At 43.1% G+C, this 20,901-nt stretch overlaps 1 long non-coding RNA gene across 1 annotated transcript in view; it reads left to right on the forward strand.

Moving 5' to 3' along the window:
* LOC144605452 (uncharacterized) overlaps positions 1-20,901 on the forward strand; it is a 200,876-nt gene that overhangs the window by 127,577 nt on the left and 52,398 nt on the right. Inside the window, exon 3 of the long non-coding RNA XR_013548848.1 lies at positions 17,964-18,118. This is a non-coding gene — a long non-coding RNA (uncharacterized LOC144605452). The remainder of the gene's footprint in view (positions 1-17,963; positions 18,119-20,901) is intronic.

Consider the following 20,901-nt stretch of genomic DNA (forward strand, 5'->3'; position numbering starts at 1 on the left):
CTCCACTAAAATTGTGGAGGTCAGAATATCACGCACTCCATCCCCTGATCACATGCCTCTGGTTTGAGTCACTAGCTTGCAAACTAGCTCTGTCCGATTTCTGACTGTAATTTAAGTTGATGGAAATTCAAGGCACGTTTATAATTGTACAGACAGTACCTCCTGCTCTCATTGGGAATAACTGATGAGGGAATCAGCTTTCAAATATTCATCTGCTGTTTTTACCTATACTTATGTTAAACTTTAATCTTTCTGTGGTCTTAGCTTAGTTTAGATACAGCCCTTCGGCCCACCAAGTCCACGCTGACCATCGATGACCCTTTCATGCTAGTTCTGTGTTATCCCTCTTTCTCACCCACTCCCTACACACCAGGGGCAATTTGCAGAGGGCAATTAACCTGGAAGCCCACCCGTCTTTGGGATGTGGACGGAAAACGGAGCACCCGGAGGAAACTGTCACGGTCATATGCGTGCAAACTCCACACAGACAGCACCCAAAGTCAGGTTCGAACCCGGGTCTCTGGCGCAGTGAGGCAGCAACTCTACCGCCCAAGATTATTCTCGGATGAGTTGGGCTGTAGGACCTGTATGACTCTCAATGACATCACATTAAAATCTATCCTCTATGTTTTCCTTTAAATGGAGTTTATAAAATTAAGAGATATCTGTATTAATTTGCCATCTTAAACATTACAGGCATCATTTTGTTTTACCTTACATTTGCGGTTTTGTGGCAGGTTCATGTTGCTAGTGGATTATTAGTGAATGGTTCAATTATCAAACTGACTAGGATGTGATAAAGATTTAAACAAAGTAGAAAGGATAAACCTATTTTGATCCATTAATCTAAAAATCTTTAATGGTGCATCTGAAACTCTGCATATATCCATCTCACAGTTTTGAACTGATCGAAACTAATTTGTCATAACATATCTAATTGTAGACCCATCACAGCTAAGTCTATGCCACATCTGCATAAAATATAATTAGAGTCATTGCGAGAGTTACACAAAGGGAATTTCCCCTTTTGAAGGGCTTACGGGAAAATATTTGCATTTTTGTTAAATATAGTCTTTTTCATATTACATTGTTGTAAATATGATATATCCAACATTTCCCACATTTTTGTTCTTATCTTTAACCCTGATCAATGTCTTTTTTATTGTTCACAAACTATACAGTAAATACATTTTATTTCTACCCTTGTGGAATAGTTTTGAAAAAAAATTGCATCTTTGAAATATTTCTTGTACTCATGGCCATAGAATCATAGAGTCATACAGCATGAAAATAGACCCTCTGACCCAACTTGCCCATGCTGACCAAGATGCCCCATCTGCACTAGTCCCACCTGCCCAAATCTGGCTCAAATCCCTCTAAACCTTTCCTATCCATGTACCTGTCCAAATGTCTTTTAAATGTTGTTATAGTAAAAATGTTGTTATAGTAAGTATAGTCTTTTAAATGGTGCTATAGTAACTATTTCCGTGCTGTATGACTCTATGACTATGACTTTATGACCAATATAATTTACAATTTTAAACCATTTCTGTAAAATTATTGTTCCCTGCTCTTTGCATCATTACAATAGCTTGGACACTATTCAAATGCTGAATATAATAGTCTGAAGAAGGATCCCGACCTGAAACGTCACCTGTCTTTTCCCTCCACAGATGCTGCATGACCCACTGAGTTCTTCCAGCACTTTGTGTTTTGCTCCTGCATCTGCATCCGACAGCATCTCTGGAGAACATGGATAAATGTTGTTTTGGGTCGGGACCCTTTAAATCTAAGAGCATGGAAACAGGCCCTTCGACCCACCGAGTTCGCGCCTGCCAGCAATCACCTTGTATACTAGCACTATCCTACACACAGGGGACAATTTCCAGATGCCAATTAACTAACAAACGTACACCTTTGGAGTGTGGGAGGAGACTGGAGCACCCAGAGAAAACCCACGCGGTCACAGGGTCACGCGGTCACAGGGAGAATATACAAACTCTATACAAACAGTACCCGTTGTCAGGATCAAACCCGGGTCTCTGGTGCTGTGAGGCAGCAACTCTACCGCTACACTACTGTGGCATCTTGTTGCTTTGAAAACAGCGAGCTATTATGATTAAGCTGATTACTCATCCTGAAAACGTTAACAAGTTTTCCCATTAAGACACCCTCTTGGAAGTGTTTGATTAGAGCCTAATAATCAAGGCATTACCACTAGTCACTTTATGCTTCTCTTCCAACATGTGCTGGCATATCTGCCTTCTGCTTCAAACGCAATTCCCTTGCATCTTCCGTCACCATCCCCAAAGCTCACGCAATCTTACACGTCTTTTCAAAGGTGAGATTTGGTGGATTTAAGAGCTTAGATCAAATATGCTTCTTCTCGAGACCACACGCAAATCTAGTGCACATCAGCACAGGGGTTCCTCAGGGCTGTGTACTCAGTTCCCTGCTCTACTCTCTCTATGCCCATCACCATTTAGCCAGTTCCAACTCCATCGTTAAGATCATCAACGAACCACACCCAATGGACGGGTAATGGGTAATAATGAGTCAGACTAATGGAGGGAGATCAGTCGACTGATTGAATGGTGTCAGAACAACAACTTTACTCGTAATGTCAGTAAGAACAAGGAGTTGATTGTTGACTTTAGAAGAGCAAGGCTGAGGATCCAAGCACCTGCCTTCATTGATGGGTCATCGACGGGTTGCTGGTGGAGAGAGTCAACAACGTCAAATTCCTGGCAATGCATATCTCTGATGATCTGTCCCGGACCCAGAACATTGATGCAATCATAAAATAAAGAAAGCTTAGAAGATTAAGGAGATTCAGTATGTCGATGAATAAGCTCTTGAACTTCTACAGGTGCACAGTAGAGAGCATATTGACTGGTTGCATCACGGTCCGATTCAATGGTGCCAGAATAGCAATCTCTGATGATCTGTCCTGAGCCCAGCATATTGATGCAATCACAAAGATAGCTCACCAATACTTACTTGCACTTACTCAGAATTATGAGCGATTCACTAAGGAATGTGCATGATGATTGCTCCACATACATTAGTTCTTGTTAAGATTAGAGATACAGCATGGAAACAGGGTCTTCAGACCATCAAGTCTATACAGACCATCAATCATCCGTTCACACGAGCTCTACGTTATCTCACTTTCACATCCACTCCTTACACACTAGCGGCAATTTACAGAGGTCGATTAACCTACAAACCCGCACGTCTTTGGGAGGTGGGGGGGGGGGGTGGGTGGGGGGGGTGGGGGGTGGGGGGGGGGTGGGGGGGGGTGGGGGGGGGTGGGGTGGGGGGGGGGTATGGGGGGGACCGGAGCATCCAGAGGTAACCCACAGGGTCACAGGGAGAACGTGCAAACTCCGCACGGACAGCACCCGAGGTCAGGATTGAACTGGGGTCTCTGGCACTGTAAGGTAACAGCTCGACAAGTTGTGCCGCTGTGCCGCCCAAACTATTCAGTAAAATCCATGCAATTAAAATATTTTTTTTTGTTTCTAGAATCATCAGTCAAATTGGTGTGTAATGTTTTTCTCTAACATCATGCCCCTACTTTGCATGGTGAAATCAAGCTCCCTAGCCAGGAGCTGATAGACCAATAACTCTCTCAATAATGTCCCATGAGAGATAGATTCACCACCATCTGTTTAGAGTCTATTGTGCCTGCAACTTACAATTATTTTTTAAATGTTTGCTTTGCTTGCAATCTTCAATGTGTTCATACATCTGATTGTCTTATGTATGTGAGGTTAGTTCCAAGTCTTTAGCCTTTGCGCAGAAACAGGACCTTCGGCCCACCAACCAGTGATAACCCCATACAGTAGCACTATCCTGCACATTAGGGACAATTTACAATCTACAGAAGCCAATTAACCTACAAACCTGTAAGTCTTTGCAGTGTGAGAGGAAAATGGAGCACCTGGGAAAAACCCACACGGTCACAGAGAGAACATGGAAACTCCATACAGAAAGCACCCATTGTCAGGTTCTCTGGTGCTGTAAGGCAGCAACTCTGCCACTGTGCCGCCCAAACTAGTCCTCAGAAGAAAGGAAATTCTGCATTTCTCCCACAACTTACAATAATTTCTACAGATTCACAGTAGACAGCATCCTATTGAGATGCATCACAACTTGGTTTGGGAACAGCTCTGCTCAAGACCACAAGAAATTGCAGAGAGTTGTGAATGTAGCCCAGTCCATTACACAGTCTCTCCATCATCGACTCCATTTACACTTCCCGTTGCTCTGGGAACTCAGCCAACAAAATCAAGAACCACCTTACACCCCAGCCATTCCCTTGTCTCCCCATTCTCGTAGGGCAGCAGATACAAAAGCTTGCATGCACAGATTCTGGAACAGCTTCTTCCCTGCTGTTACCCTTTTATTTAGTTGCAGGCCTTTCTCTGGGGCTTTTCGTCTCGTTAGTAACCTGCTAGGACCACATTTTGAACTTTTTACCCTGAGGATATAGGTTTAAAGAAAGCAATCTCTATAGCCGTCAAAATGACTTTGGTTCTTCCAATGTTTAATGAGTCAGGAACAAGACTTACAGCATCAGACTGACATGGTGTGATTGGTACATATCACATGCGGCCAAATCTGCTATAATATCTCGAGACAAGGAACTGCAGATACTGGTTTACAAAAAAATAGTCACAAGGTGCTGGAGTAACTCTACGGGTCAGGCAGCATCTCTGGAGAACATGGCCATGTGATGCAGAAACGTCACCTATCAATGTTCGTCAGAGATGCTGCCTGTCCTGCTGAGTTACTCCAGCACTTTTGTGTCTTTTTTTTCTGCTATAATATGCATGTTCAATATCTACCAATTTTTGGACCTTTGTATTGACAATAATTTACCAGGTGCTCTTTTTAAGACTCTTTGAAATTTGTTGCCATAGGAGATTTAGAACCAGAGTTTGGAAATGGGCGGCTTCATGCAGACGTTATAATATTGAGCCTTAGTTGCTTGCAAATGGAGATAAATTTCTCGCCATTGTTTTCTCAAAATGTGTAAATTTATTTAATTTTTAAACTTCAATCCTCAATTCTTTCCCTGGTGTCATAAATCGTGGCTTGAAACATCCCAAAATGTCGCTGGCACTCCTACTAATAAATCGAGACTCATAAATTACCAAAGCATGGGTACACTCGCTTAAAAAGTATGGTTGTAAAAATTGTCAGACTTGCCATTTTTCAACTTCTTCTGGAGAATTCTTTCCAACCTTTGTCTGGAAGAAATTGGAAGGAAAACCGAGTGCATATATATCTCTCTTTTTTTAATGGGCTTTGATTTTTATTTTGGTTCTCTATTGTCTTTCCATCGCAAAAATGTTTTGCTAATTTGGTATAATTTCACAAATTCAGATGACGGAGTTCGGGAAAGCCAGTAATTGTTCAGGAGTAAGAATGATCAAGTCAACAATTTGTCTGGTCAAGTTGAAATTTAAACATACCCCAACTACACTAGTCCCACCCTTCGGCCCATATCCCTCTAAACCTGTCCTATCCATGTACCTGTCTAAATGTTTCTTAAACGTTTCGATGGTCCATGTATCAACTACCTCCTCTGGCAGCTCTTTCCATACACCCACCAACATTTGTGTGCAAAGGTTACCCCTCGTGTTCCTACTAAATCGTCCCCCCCCCCCTCACCTTAAGCCTATGTGCTCTGGGTTCTCCATTCCTCTACTCTAGTCGCGTGTCCCTATGCGTTTACCCAATCTATTCTTCTCATGGTTTTGTACAACTTTTTAATATAATTATAATTAAAATCGTTTCATAAAAACAATCTGCTTTTAACTTTAGAAGTTTCTTAGCTCAAAATTGTGTGATGGAATAATCTCAGTTTCGCGTAGCCTTTGGTTGCACGCTATCCAGTCAGTGAAATAACTATACATGATTAAAAGCAAGCCGTCCACAATGTAAAGGTAGGGGATAAAGGGGATAATGTTTAGGGCACGATAAAGTCCCATAAAGTCCGATTAAAGGAAGTCCAAGGCAGTCTAATGAGGTAGATGGTAGGTCAGGACCACTCTCTAGTTGCCGATAGAATGGTTCAATTGCCTGATAACAGATGAGAAGAAACTGTCTCTGAATCTGGAGGTGTGCGTTTTCACACTTTTGTACCTCTTGTCTGAAGAGAGAGGGGGGAAAAGGGAGTGTGGAAGAAGAAACTGCAGATGCTGCTTTACACCGAAGATAGACACAAAATGCTGGAGTAACTCAGTGGGACAGGCAGCATCGCTGGAGAGATGAAATGAGTGACTTCACATAGGTTTTCTCCAGGTGCTCTGGTTTCCTCCCACACTCCAAAGATAGACAATTTTATAGGTTAATTGGCTTCCGGAAATTGTAATTTTTCTCTAGTGTGTCGGATAGTGTTAGTGTACGGGGTGATCACTGGTTGGCGTGGTCTCGGTGGGCCGTAGGGTGCGTTTCCATGCTGTATCTCTAAAGTGTAAAGTCTAAAGAATTGCAGGAATGGTGTGATTTTTTAGCCATTGTGTCAAATTGCACATAAAATTCTGCAAGGTCATAAAAAGAAGGAATATGCACACAAAAAAAAGACATTTAATGCTAAACACAATTAGGAAAAAAACAAATCCAGGCGGTGGTCCATATTGTTCCATTGATGAGTTAGGGGTTAGGGTTATATAGATTGAATCAAGAACCTGGTAGTTGCATGAAAGTTGCTGCTCCTGAACCTGGTGGTGTGGAACTTCAGCCCAACGGGTACCTCCTGCCCAACGGTAGCAGCGAGAAGAGGGCACAGCCCGAATGGTGGGGATGATAGATGCCCCATCTTGAATCAGCGCCTCGTGTAGATGCTTTTGGTGGTGGGGAGGTCTGTGCCCTTGATGGACCGGGCTGAGTCCATCACTCTCTTACTCTCTGGCATTCATGTGCATTGGAATTGCCATACCAGGCCATTAAGGACAAGTCTCACCCTGGTCACTCCCTCTTCTCCCCTCTCCCATCTGGCAAGAGGTAAAGTAGTGTGAAAATGCACACCTCCAGTTTCAAGGATAGTTTCTTCCCAGCTGCCATCAGGTAACTGAACCATCCTATCAACAACTTGAGAGCAGTCCTGACCTCCCAACTACCTCATTGGAGGTCCTCGGACTATCTTTAATGGGACTTTACTGGGTCATTATCTTGCACTAAACGTTATCTCCTTTATCCTGCATCTGTACACTGTGGACGGCTCGATTATAATCATGTATAGTCTTTCCACTGTGGATAGCACGCAACAAAAAGCTTTTCATTGTACATTATAAAAAAACTAAATTCAAATAAAGCTAATGCGACCATTCAGAATACTTCTACAGTGTAGAGATTTGTCAACGTACTTGGTGAAATGCCAAATCACTTTAAATTTCTTCAAAAATAAAGGTGCTGGCGATGTCTTCTTCATGATTACCATACATGTGCTGACCCCAGAACAGGCAAATAAAATGATTTTTTTTCATTTTTAATTTTGCATCATTGCATTCACATCTTGTCTGTAAAATTTAAACTCTTCTGAAAAATTCCAATCGGTCTAGTCTCCCTAAAAAGGGTTAGTTCTCGCTAAAAATAATGAGAGAAGAACATGGTGTTAAAGCCATAGTGGTATCCAAATTCACTTCAAAGGAAAGAGTCAAGAGTGTTTAATTGTCATTTGTACTGGCAACAGAACAATGAAAGTCTTGCTTGCTGCAGTTAAACTGCCCTGCGCAAGCAGTAACACACTCAAATATGTAATTTTTTTTAATTTTAATTAATTAATAACTGTAATTCTAGGTAAGCATAATAGTGCAAAAGCAAAGTCCATTGTACTACCAAAGACACATAAAACCTAAAACTGTGCAGCAGTAGAACAGGCCCTTCGGCCCACAATGTCTGTGCCGAACATGATGCCAAGACCATCTCTTATCCGCCTGCGCATAATCCATACCCCTCCATTCCCTGCATATCCATGTGCCTATCCAAAGGCTTCTTAAATGCCACTATTGTATCTGCCTCAACCACCAATCCAGGCAGCGTGTTCCAAGCACACAGTCCACAGAAGATCATAGTTGATGAGGTTAGTGTTGCGCAGTGTTCAAGAGCCTGATGGTTCCCGGAATGAAGCTGTTCTTGAACCTGGTGGTCACAGTTTTCACACTCCTGTACCTTCTTCCCACTGGTAGAAGTGAAATGAGAGTGTGGCCATGGTGGTGTTGGACTTCGATGATATTGGCTGCCTTTTTGAAGCAGCACCTCCAGTACCTACCAGAGTCAAATGATCTACAGTGGACTGTGTATTTGGTTAAATACTCTATTTAACCCCTGGTCTGCACTTTATCGACATATTTCTGGACTGGAATATTATTTTCCAGCTTTAAGGTGAGACATTTGCTGAAATCTAAGGAACCTTTCCTCAACCCTTTTCTCTCTTTAACTTTCTCTCTATCTTTAAGATCTTCTGAAACCTCTCCTAGTTAAGCAAGGTTGAAACACTACATTATGTTTCCTGGCAGATATTACACAGCGCCACAGTGACGCAATGGTAGAGTTGTTGCCTTATAGCGCCAGAGACTTGGGTTCGATCCTGACTACGGGTGCTGTCTGTACGGAGTTTGCACGTTCTCCCTGTGAAAGCGTGGGTTTTCTCTGTGCTCCGGTTTCCTCCCACACTCCAAAGACGTGCAGGTTTGTAGGTTAATTGGCTTTGGTAAAAATTGTAAATTGTCCTTAATGTGTAGGATAGTATCGATGATTGGCGCAGACTCGGTGGGCCGAAGGGCCTGTTTCCATGCTGTATCTCTAAAGTCTAAAGGCAGGTCTATCTCTAACATTATTGAAAGTATGTTGCTGCAGAATTCTCATAATGTTTACTTTCCAGATGTATAAGGTAAGGTGTGTTTACTTTGCTTTTGCACAGCTGTGTTTATCGTGGTTTCTCAGAAGAGCAGTCAGTGCAGGAGCAGTTCAGATCCACTGTATTCACAGCCAATGTCAATGCCCACTACACTGACAAGTTCCAGCAAAATGTCTTTCCGTGGAAAGCATTTTATCGGGGTACATCACAGCATGGTTTGGGAACAGCTCCATTCAAGGCCGCAAGAAATTGTAGAGAATTGTGGACGCGGCACAGACCATCACACAAACCAACCTCCCTTCCATTGATTCCATCTACACTGCACGCTGCCTCATCAAGGCCACCAGCATAATCAAGGATCAGTCTCATCTCGGTCACTCCCTCTTCTCCTTTCCCCCATTAGGCAAGAGATACAGAAGTGTGAAAAAGCACACCTCCAGATTCAGGGACAGTTTCTTCCCAGTTGTTATCAGGCAATTGAACCATCCTATCAACAACTAAAGAGTGGTTGTGAGCTACTATCTACCTTGTTGGAGACTATTGGACTGTCTTTAATTGAAACTTACTGGACTATCGTCCACTAAACGTTATTCCCTTTATCATGTATCTGCACACTATGGGTGGCTCATGTACAGTCGTGTATAGTTTTTCCGCTGACTGGATAGCACGCAACAAAAACTTTTCTCTGTACCTGAGTTTACATGTACATGTACTGTCACTGTACCTCAATGCACGTGACAGTAAACTAAACTAAACTAAACTAAACTTTGATGTGCTTAGGTGACATTTTCTGCTTTGTGGATGAATCTGAAGAAGGACCCAAAACGCCACCTGTCCATGTCCTCCCAAGATGCTGCCTGACCCACTCTTACTCCAGCACTTTGTGTCTTCTTTTGTAAACCAACACCTGCAATTTCTTGTATTTAAATAACAGTCGGTGTTGGACACAGTTGTCAATTCACTGGCAGTGAAGAAGTAAATAAAAAATCATGCCTGAACTCTTCACAAAAATTTGGAGATTTAATTAAATTGATTTTACTTCAGTACCAACAACTAAGTCAGTCCCACCTGCCTATATCCCATATCCCTCTAAAAAAAATCCTATCCATGTACCTGTCCAAATATCTTTAAAATGTTATGACTGTACCTGTCTCAACTACTTACTCTGCCAGCTCACTCCAAATACCCACCACCCTCTGAGTGAAAATGCTGCCCCTCAGGTTTCCTCGGGTGCTCCGGTTTCCTCCCACATCCAAAAGACGTGTAGGTTTGTGATTCATTGGTCCAATGTAGCTGTGTTTAGATTTAGCTTAGTTTAGAGATACAGCGTGAAAACAGGTTCATTGGCCCACCGAGTCCACACATGAGTAGCAATTGCCCATACACGAGTTCTATCCTGCATACTAGGGACGATTTATAGAAGCCAATTAACCTACAAACCTGTATGTTTTTGGAATGTGGGAGTAAACCAGAGCACCCAGAGAAAACCCACGCAGTCATGGGGAGAATGTACAAATTCCGTACAGACAACACTCGTGGCCAGAATCGAACCCGGGTCTCAGGCACTGTAAGGCAGCAACTCTACTGCTGCACCACTGTGGTGCAACTCTACCGCTGCACCACCTACCGGCCCCTGTATATTGCCCTTAGTGTGCAGGGGATGGATGGGAAAGTGGAATAACATCGGACTAGTGTGAACGGTGATCAATGGTCAGTTTGGAGTCGATGGGCTGAAGGGCCCGTTTCAATCAATCAATCAAAAATGGGCTGTCCAAAATTTGGAAAAAGGTAAGTGCTGGTAAATGGTTGAATCATTTTACTTTATTTTAATGTTTGTAATCATTTGTTACTTTTTAAGGTGTTAAATTATTTTATTTTCCTATATTTCTCATCATATTAAATGTTTGATTATTTACACCGACCAAAAAACATTTATCTCAAATCAATAAGGCAGTTGTCTCATTTGGACAAGTGTTACATAATGGAATGCCATTTAGAGTTCTCATAGAATTGATTCACACGCTTCTGTTTGAGTGGGATTTCTGTGACGTTATTGTTAAAATGTTCCCCAATCATGTTGTTGGGCATTGCCCACTTCGTCATAGTCATTACCTTGTAGTTTCTTCCACGTGCAAAGTTTCCAGCCCGCTATTTCTCTGAGCAGCGCTGAAGAAGTCAGAAACGTAAACCAAGTTACCTTTTGAGGAAGTGACACAATTCCTCTGACTTACGTCACTCCACAGTCAATGTTTCTCTCAACCATAACATCCTAAACACACGCTTCGACTTTACCAGAACAAATTAAGTTTGTTTCATATTCAGACATATTTGGGCATAAAGGATGGCAAGAGTTTGATAAGTTTCAAATGTTCAATTCAAACAGGAAAAGGGGAATTAATTGATTTGGGACAAAAAACAATAGGGTTACCTTTCCCACACTTCCTCTTTTTGCAATTCCACATCCTCTTTCCATGAAGCAACTAATCTCCCTGGTATGTTTGCCTCTCATCTTCCCCACACAACATTTCTTAGCTTCCCTGATTCACTTCCCTTATGTTTGTACTAGCTTCTGTTTTCCCTGATAAGATTTCAATCTACTTAACTCTCTTCCAACGGAGTGCCTGCCCCACCTGTATTTCTCATCATATTAAGTGTTTGGTTATTTACCCCATCCCGGTTGCTCCAGTTCCACCAAAGACGTCAAAGTCGTGCGAGTTTGTAGGTTAATTGGCTTGCGTAAATTGCCCCTAGTGTGTAGGATAGAACTAGTTTACGTGTTCGCCAGTCAGCGCAAACTCAGTGGACGAAAGGGCCCGTTTTCATGCTGTTTGTCTAAATTATACTAACCTAAATAAAGGGGAATAGAGGGGAAGAAGCTGTTCCCGAGTGTGATGGTGCGCGCTCTTCTGCTGGAGAGGATCAGAGAGAAGAAGGAAAGACCGGGTTGGACAAGTCTTTCATTATGTTGAGTGGAGTGTGTTCCCCGAATCATTCACCAGCAACTGCATCATCTACTGAGAAAATGAGAACCCCCAAACATACACAATACTCCACAAAGAATCATTTCATTTACTCTTTGGCCGTAAAACAAAGGTAGAATTGATTTCCATGATAGCTGCCAAATTAATTAACTGCCTTTTGAACTATACTCACTGAATGACAGTTTCCTGCAAAGGTTAATACCCACCACAGAAAGACCAATAGTTAATTTTGAAAGGGGTGATTGAAAGATTGAAAGGAGTGGCACAGTGGCGCAGCGGTAGAACCACTGCCTCATGGCGCCTCAGACCAGGATCCGTTCCTGTCCTCAAGAGCTGTTTGTGTGGAGTTTGCACATTCTACCCATCACCGCATGAGTTTCCTCTGGGTTCTTCGGTTTCCTACCACATCCCAAAGGCGTGCGAGATTGTAGGTTAATTGGCTTCTATAAATTGCCCCTAATGTGAAGGGAGTGGATGCGAAAGTGGGATAACATAGAACTAGTGAAATCGATGGTCGGTGTATATCTAAATCTAAACTGCTTAGCATGGAAACAGGCCCTTCGGCCCATCAAGTTCCACTGACCATCGATCACTCATTCACACTAGGGTATCTATAGAGTCCAGGATCTTGCAGATGGCTTCCAAAACTGCTATCCATGGGAAACAAATGTTGGTATTAGAGAGTGGGTAATTGGCTATCGCTCCGATACTAGGTTATGTAAGTGAATTTGCTAAGAAAGGCGATACAGGCAGGCAAAGACACTACCATGGGAAAGGAGCACAGTTATCACATGCACAGAAAGAGAAGCATCAACTGCAAAACAAAGGACATTTAGACTCAATGTTGCCCAGTTTTGCACAGCACAATATTGACAATGAAGAAGGTTCCCATTATGTAACCAGCACTTGTAATAGCAAGTCTCAAAGTAAGAGGATGTACAACATCGAAGTCGATGAGTAGTATGAAGGGCGAAGTGACAGCATATTTGTCATTAGCAGTAGAACATGGAACATAGAACAGTACAGCACCATGTCTATGCCAAACATGATGCCAAGATAATGATTTTACCTGCCTGCTCGTGATCCATATCCCTCTATTCCTCGCACTTTTCCATGTGCCTACCTAAAAGTCACTGTCGCATCTGCCTCCAAGACCAACCCTGGCCGTGAGTTCCGGGCCCCTACTACTGCATGACTATATCTTTCATTGTCATATGTATCAACAATGGAGCAATGAAATTCTTACTTGCAGCAGCTCAACAGGTCCGTAAACACAACACACACACAAATAAATAGAATCATCAAAAAATTAAATAAATTGGGCAAAAATTGGACAGGGTATAAACATCTTAGTTTTGGGCGGCACAGTGGCGCAGCGATAGAGCTGCTGCCTTACAGCGCCAAAGACTCAGGTTCTATCCTGACTACGGGTGCTGCCTGTAAAGAGTTTGTACGTTCTCCCTGTGACCGCGTGGGTTTTCTCCGGGAGCTCCGGTTTCCTCCCACACCCCAAAAGACATGCAGGTTTGTTGGTGAATTGGCTGCAGTAAATTTGTAACTTGTCCCTAGTGCGTGGGATAGTGCAAGTGTACGGAGTGACCGCTGATAGGCGTGGACTCTGTGGGCCAAACGGCCTGTTTCCGTGCTGTTTCTCTAAAGTCTAAAGTAAAGTCCTGGGACCCTAATTTCTGAAGTGAATCCACTCTGCATCCTCTCTTGTGCCATCGCATCCTTCCTGCAATGTGGGGAGCTCAACTGTAGACGGCAGGCACTGATGGGAGGAATGGGAGGAGAGTCCAGTAAAGCAGATAGAATAAATAGATACTGAGTTTCTGGTAAACCGAACACTGGGGGAAATTTCTGTGAATTGCTGCAAGTGTATTTCATGTAAAGCCAAGGCCACTGTCCCCACGTGTTACCTAGAAATTCCCAGAATGGCCGGAAATGCATACTCGAGTGACAAATAGCCTTCTTGTGACCAAGACACATCCTTCATATGCTGTTTCCTTTTCAGTAACCAAGCTGAAACCTCACGTAGAGATATCCAAGAAACGCTGCTCTGTGAAAGAAGTTGAAGATGTACAAGAATTTTCTGCCTGACCTCACAATGTCCATTCCTGCAACAGTATTTTTTTAATGGTTATTTGCTAGATTTTATTTTTACTGCTCGCGAACCAAACGAACAATTAATTATTGTCTTATGTATTAATTCCAGTCTGAAGAAGAGTCCCAACCCGAAATGTTGCCTATCCATGTTCTCCAGGGCACTTTGTGTCTTTTTTTTGTAAACCAGCATCTGCTGTTACTTGTTTCTACTATTAATTATTGCTAAGGTGCATGATTGAATTGCAAATAGGATACATGAATGAACACAAAAAGCACATAAGAACACAATTAATTATTACAAGACACAATAACATACATGCTTGAATTACAAATTAGATACATGATTGAAGTCATAAAGAACAGAGATACAAGAAAGTATCTCTGGTTGGTTTACAAAAAATAACAAAGTGCTGGAGTAACTCAGCAGGTCAGGCAGCATCTCTGGAGGATATTTTGGGTCAGGACCCTTCTTCAGATTCATTAATACTGTTCTCGTACCAAATAGAAACATAGAAAATAGGTGCAGGAGTAGACCATTTGGCCCTTCGATCCTGCACCGCCATTCAATATGATCATGGCTGCTCATCCAACTCAGTATCCCGTTCCTGCCTTCTCTCCATACCCCCTGAACAATGAACAATGAATTCACAACACATTGTAACACAGAAGATCCTACCAAACCACAGCAGGTTAATGTCAATTTTTTTACTGCTGGGAAGTATTGCTTTAAAACAAGACAGAATATGTACAGGAGACAGTTAACATATGAAGAAAGTTTGATGGCTCTGGGCCTGTACTCGCTGAGGTTTAGGAGGATGAGGGGGAATCTCATTGAAACCTACCGAATAATGAAAGGCCTGGATAAAGTGTGAGAGGATATTTCTAGTCGTGGAAAAGTCTAGGACCAGAGGACACAGTCTCAGAATCAAAGAACGTACCTTTAGAATGGAGATGAGGAGGACGTTCTTTTGTCAGATGGTGGTGAATCTGTGGGATTCATTGCCACAGACGGCTGTGGAGGCCAGGTCACTGGGTATTTTGATAGGTTCTTGATTAGTATGGGTGTCAAAGGTTACAGTGAGAAGACAAGAGAATGGAGTTAGGAGGAAAAAATAGACCATCCAGAATTGAATGGCAGAGCAGATTCGATGAGCCAAATGGCCTGAATCTATTCCTATGTCTTATGGTTTTCTGATCTAAATCGAACTGTCCATGAGTAAAATCAAGCCATACAGAAGTACTGCATGTACACAAGAACAAAAAAAAAATCTGCCTAATTTCGCCAACAGATTATCATAAAAATCACTCTAAGAACAAGGTCAAACAATTAGTCGATGTTGAGTTTGGTTGTTTGAACCGGGGTTAAGTTAGGAATATTACAATTATCCCTAAAATGAGCCAAGGTTTCTGCAGCTCACCGTTATCCTGTGAATCCAGGTCTACACATTCAAGTTGTAGAATGTCTATATTGGTGATAAATTGTTCAACAATCCTTTGTCAACCTCTGCGGTTTCTGGCTGTAATTTCTTGCCTCGTTAAAATGAAATAAGCAGAAGGCATCGTTCTGGTGAGCATTGAATGGTAATGTTCGGACTTTCTGCCAACATTCGCAACTGAGATATGGAGAGGATGTTTCCACACATGGGAAAGCCTAGGACCAGAGGCCACAGCCTCAGAATAAAAGGACGTGCATTTACAAAGGAGATGAGGAGGAATTTCTTTAGTCAGAGAGTGGTGAATCTGTGGAATTCATTGCCACAGATGGCAGTGAAGGCCAAGTCAATGGATATTTTTACCGTGCAGATTGACAGATTCTTGAGTAGTAAGGGTGTCAGGGGTTATGGGGAGAAGACGGGAGAATGGGGTTGAGAGGAAAAGGTAGAACAGTCATGATGAATGACGGAGCAGACTTGATGGGCCAAATGGTCTAATTCTGCTTCTATAACTTATAAACCTGTGAACTTATGAAGAATGGTCAGGACCGACCGGAAGCCAGACTGTTATCACGAGAAGTATCTCACTGGACAATAGTCTTTTAAGACACCAAGTAAACAAGAAATATAGAGCAAAAAAACAAACTGCTAGAGAAACTCAACGGGTCAGGCAGTATCTGTGGAGGGAAATTCTCCCATACTGACCTTCCTGTCCTGGGTCTCTTCCATTGCCAGAATTAGGCCACATGAAACTGGAGAAACATCACCTCATATTCTATTTGGGTAGCTTGCAGTCCAACGGTATGAACATTGAATTCTCCGATTTCATGTAATTTCAGGTCAATTAGCAAAAAGCTAAATTAAACTAAACTAATCCACCAACATTCCCCCATCCCCTTGTCCCCACCCCTCCCCTCTCTTTCCACTGCCTCCACATCCATCCTGGTGTACACACATTTCCCCCACCATCTCTCACTATTCCAATCACCGTGCTCCTATCCCCTCCCTCGTACACTCATCTCTCATCCCCGAGTCTTGCCTTACCCATATTTCATGCCAAGATGCTGCCAGCCCTCCTCAGTTCCTCAAACACTTTTTATTTGGTCGACTGTGGCATCACCTGTCTTTTGTATCTCCTAGAGTTTAGTTTAGTTTAGAGATACAACATGGAAACAGGCCCTTCAGCCCACCGAGCCCGCGCCGACCAGTGATCCATACACACATTATCCTACACACACACATTAGGGACAATTTACAATTTTACCAAGATAATTAACCTACAAACCTACACGACTTTGGAGTGTGGGGGGAAACCGGAGCACCCAGAGAAAACCCACACAGGTCACGGGGAGAACATACAAACTCCGTACAGACAGAACCCCTAGTCAGGATCAAACCCGGGTCTCTGGTGCCGAAAGGCAGCAACTCTACCACTGTGCCACAGTGCCGGCCCTCCACCTGACTGGGGTGGTGGGCGATGGTGGGAGATATGTGTGTGGGGGGTGGAGGCAGAGGGGGATATATTTTATAAGAAGACTAATAGGTTATTTGCAAAAAAATATTTCCAAAACATCGCGCATCTTGCTCCATTAGTGCAACATATGTCACCTTCAAACTCTGTAAAATCTGAAGCAAAGTTGATGCAATTTGAAGCAAATTTAAAATATGAAGTGAAAGATTTCTGCAGTTTTTGAAAAATCATTTCAAAGGAAATGAATAACTCATGATAGAGATGAAAAATATCAAGTTTTAGCTGCTAAATCGTTGAGCGATTGCAACAGAGTTTTGAGAAATCTTTTGTTAACATCATTAAAATCCACAAAGGCTTTTTTGCACATTTTGTGTTAGCTGTTGCAAATTAAGAGATTGCTCCTAATGCTCTAGCCGGTACAGTAACCTTGCAGATGTACGTCTAATACCTAGAAATGTGAACCATAATGATAACAGTTCCTCATGTGCGAGGCAGATAATGGCAATCACTTTAAAGTTCCTCAACAACAACAGACCGCTGTGTCACAAGAACTTATCTTCTCTCCATTTCACACACTTCCCTCCCCTTTCTTGAAAACACTAAATATCTTGAGAAAAGTGCGTCCCAGTTCTTTTTATGTAGATATTAAAAAAATTGGAATTGTAATTCAAGGAAGCATTGCCATTTTCAGGAACATGTTAATTATCAGTGCTCCAAACGATTACCTTAAGTTAAATCCAGCTTAGTACAATTTAAGATCCTTTTTTTAAAGAGCTATAACATAAGAGCCTCACAGCTTTTTGCTGCCTTTCAGTACCAGAGACCCAGGTTCGATCCTGTCGACAGGTGCTGCCACTGTGGAGTTTGCGCATTCTCCCTGTGACCGCGTGGGTTTCCTCTGGGTGCTCCAGTTTCCCCCCACACTCGAAAGACGTGTGGGTTTGTCGGTTAATTGGCTTCTGTAAATTGTAAAGAAAATTGTCAGTTGTCCCTAGTGTGTAGGATAGTGCTAATGTACGGGTCGGCACAGATGGTGGGCCGAAGGGCCTGTTTCAGCACTCCAAAGTCTAAAATCTAAAGACTTGTCCATTTTTTTCCAGGCGGCACGGTGGCGCAGCGGTAAAGCTGCTGCCTTGCAGCGCTTGCAATGCTGGAGACCCGGGTTCGATCCCGACGGAGTTTATATGTTCTCCCCGTGACTGCGTGGGTTTTCATTGAGATCTTCGGTTTCCTCCCACATTCCAAAGACGTACAGGTATGTAGGTAAATTGGCTTGGTAAATGTAAGAATTATCCCTAGTGTGTGTAGGATAGTTAATATGAGGGGATCACTGGTTAGCATGGACCCAGTGGGCCGAAGGGCCCGTTTCCACGCTGTTTCTGTAAACTAAACTAAACTTAAGATGATTTATTCACAAAATGCTGGAGTAACTCAGCAGGTCAGGCAGCATCTCGGGAGAGAAGGAATGGGTGACGTTTCGGGTCGAGACCCTTCTTCAGACTGATGTCGGGGGTGGGACAAAGGAAGGATATAGGTGGAGACAGGAAGATAGAGGGAGATCTGGGAAGGAGGAGGGGAAGAGAGGGACAGAGGAGCTATCTGAAGTTGGAGAAGTCGACGTTCATACCACCGGGCCGCAAACTGCCCAGACGAAATATGAGGTGCTGCTCCTCCAATTTCCGGCGGGCCTCACTATGGCACTGGAGGAGGCCCATGACAGAGAGGTCAGACTGGGAATGGGAGGGGGAGTTAAAGTGCTGGGCCACCGGGAGATCAGTTGCGTTAATGCGGACCGAGCGCAGGTGTTCAGCGAAGCGATCGCCGAGCCTGCGCTTGGTTTCGCCGATATAAATAAGTTGACATCTAGAGCAGCGGATGCAATAGATGAGGTTGGAGGAGGTGCAGGTGAACCTCTGTCTCACCTGGAAAGACTGTTTGGGTCCTTTGATGGAGTTGAGGGGGGGAGGTAAAGGGACAGGTATTGCATCTCGTGCGGTTGCAAGGGAAAGTGAAACTTAAGATGAAGTCAGGATCGAACCATTCTGATCTTTGTGCTTGTTCCACCATTGAATAAAATCATGATTGCGCTAACGATATGAATAAACAGTTCTTTTGTTGTGGCGGTAAGCTCAGTATGGTTTATCAGCACCTCTATAAAATTAGATGTACAATATTTTGTTCTCCCGCCACGTGACACTTGTGTTTAGCAATCTTGCAAGATGCAAGATATTTTGTAATTTTATTTTGCAATTTGATCCACGAACATCCTTTTAGTCTTCTTATAGGTTAATTGGCTTCTATTAATTGTAAATTGCCCCTAGTGTGTAGAATAGTGCTAGTGTACAGGGATTGCTGGTCAGCACAGACTCGATAGGCCGAAGGGCCTCTTTCCCCCCTATATCTCTAAAGTCTAAAAGTCGCAAGGTATATTTCCCTTTAGGAGACACAAAAGACTGCAGATGCTGGAATTTGGAGCAAAAAGGCACAGGGAATAAATGTTATCTTTGTCCACTTTTCATACTTTTACTAACGTGGGTGTGGAGTCATGCTTTCTGCAAGCAAGATGACTCATCCGTTTTGATGGAGAAGCATGAAATTGCAGATACTGGAATCTTGAGCAGAGCACAAAGTGCTGGAAGAACTCAGCGGGTCAGGCAGCATCTGTGGGGGGAAATGGATAGGCGATGTTTCGGATCGGGACTCTTCTTCAAGACTCAACAGTAGTTTTGATACAAATTATTCAGAAGCCTTATCAGAGAGGAATAGATAGGGTGAATGCACAGAGTCTTTTACCCAGAGTAGGGAAATCAAAAACCAGAGGTCACAGGTTTACGGCGAGAGGAACAAGATTTAATAGGAACCTCAGGGGCAGCTTTTTCACTCAGAGCATGGTGCGTATATGGAACAAGCTGCCAGAGGAGCCAACGGTAGAGTTGCCGCCTTACAGCACCAATGACTCGGGTGTGATCTTAACCACGGGTGCTGTCTGTACGGAATTTGTACGGTCTCCCTTTGACCCCGTAGGTTTTCTCCAGGTGCTCTGGTTTCCTCCCACGCTCCAAAGATGTACAGGCTTGTAGGTTAACTGGCTTCAGTAAGTTGTAAAATTGTCGCTTGTGTGTGTAGGTTAGAGTGGGGTGATTGCTAGTCGGCACGGTCAGTGTGTTGAAGAGCCTGTTTCCGTGCTGTATCTCTTCTAAAGTCCAAAGTCTTAAGGAGGTAGTAGAGGCAGGTACAATAACAACATTAGGTATGTGGATAGAAAGGTTTAGAGGGATATGGGCCAAACGTGGGCAAATGGGACTACCTTAGATGAGGGATCTTAGTCGGCATGGACAAGTGGGCCGAAGGGCTTGTTTCTGTGTTAAATTACTAGGACTATATGACAAATGAACATTCTGGGGCATTCAGTTCATCCACAAATTCTACCATGAAAACTAGAATCAGAAACAGTGCCAATGAAATTATTGGATTGTTATGAAAACCATTCTAGTTCGATGTTCTCCTTTAGTGGCAGAAGGCAGCTGTCTTTACTTAGTCTCACCAAAATTGGGCTCCATCTCCAAAGCAAAGTGCTTAATGTATAACAGTCCTTGTGAAATAGTTACTAATTTCTCGAGCAATTAGACATGGCCAACAAATGCAGATCTTGGCAGGAATGCTCAGAACTTGTGCCTGAATAAAATTAAATCACTCACAAAAATGCACCTTTGAGGCCTGTTTGCTGGATAGCAATCAGGAGATTTTTTTTTGTTTTACTTTGTAGCACGGTGGCGCAGCGGTAGAGTTGCTGACTCACAGTGCCAGAGACCGGGTTCAATCCTAATTACGGGTGCTGTCTGTATGGAATTTGTACGTTCACCCCAGGACCTGCGTGGGTTTTCTCCGGGACCTCTGGTATCCTCCCACACTCCAAAGACGTACAGGTTTGTAGGCTAATTGGCTTGGTAAAATGGTAAATTGTCCCTCGTGTGTGTAGGATAGTGTTAGTGCACGGGGATCGCTGGTTGGCACGGACTCAGTGAGACAAAGGGCCTA

The sequence above is a fragment of the Rhinoraja longicauda genome, chromosome 24 (assembly GCF_053455715.1).
Source record: "Rhinoraja longicauda isolate Sanriku21f chromosome 24, sRhiLon1.1, whole genome shotgun sequence".
Classification (NCBI taxonomy): Eukaryota; Metazoa; Chordata; class Chondrichthyes; order Rajiformes; family Arhynchobatidae; genus Rhinoraja; species Rhinoraja longicauda.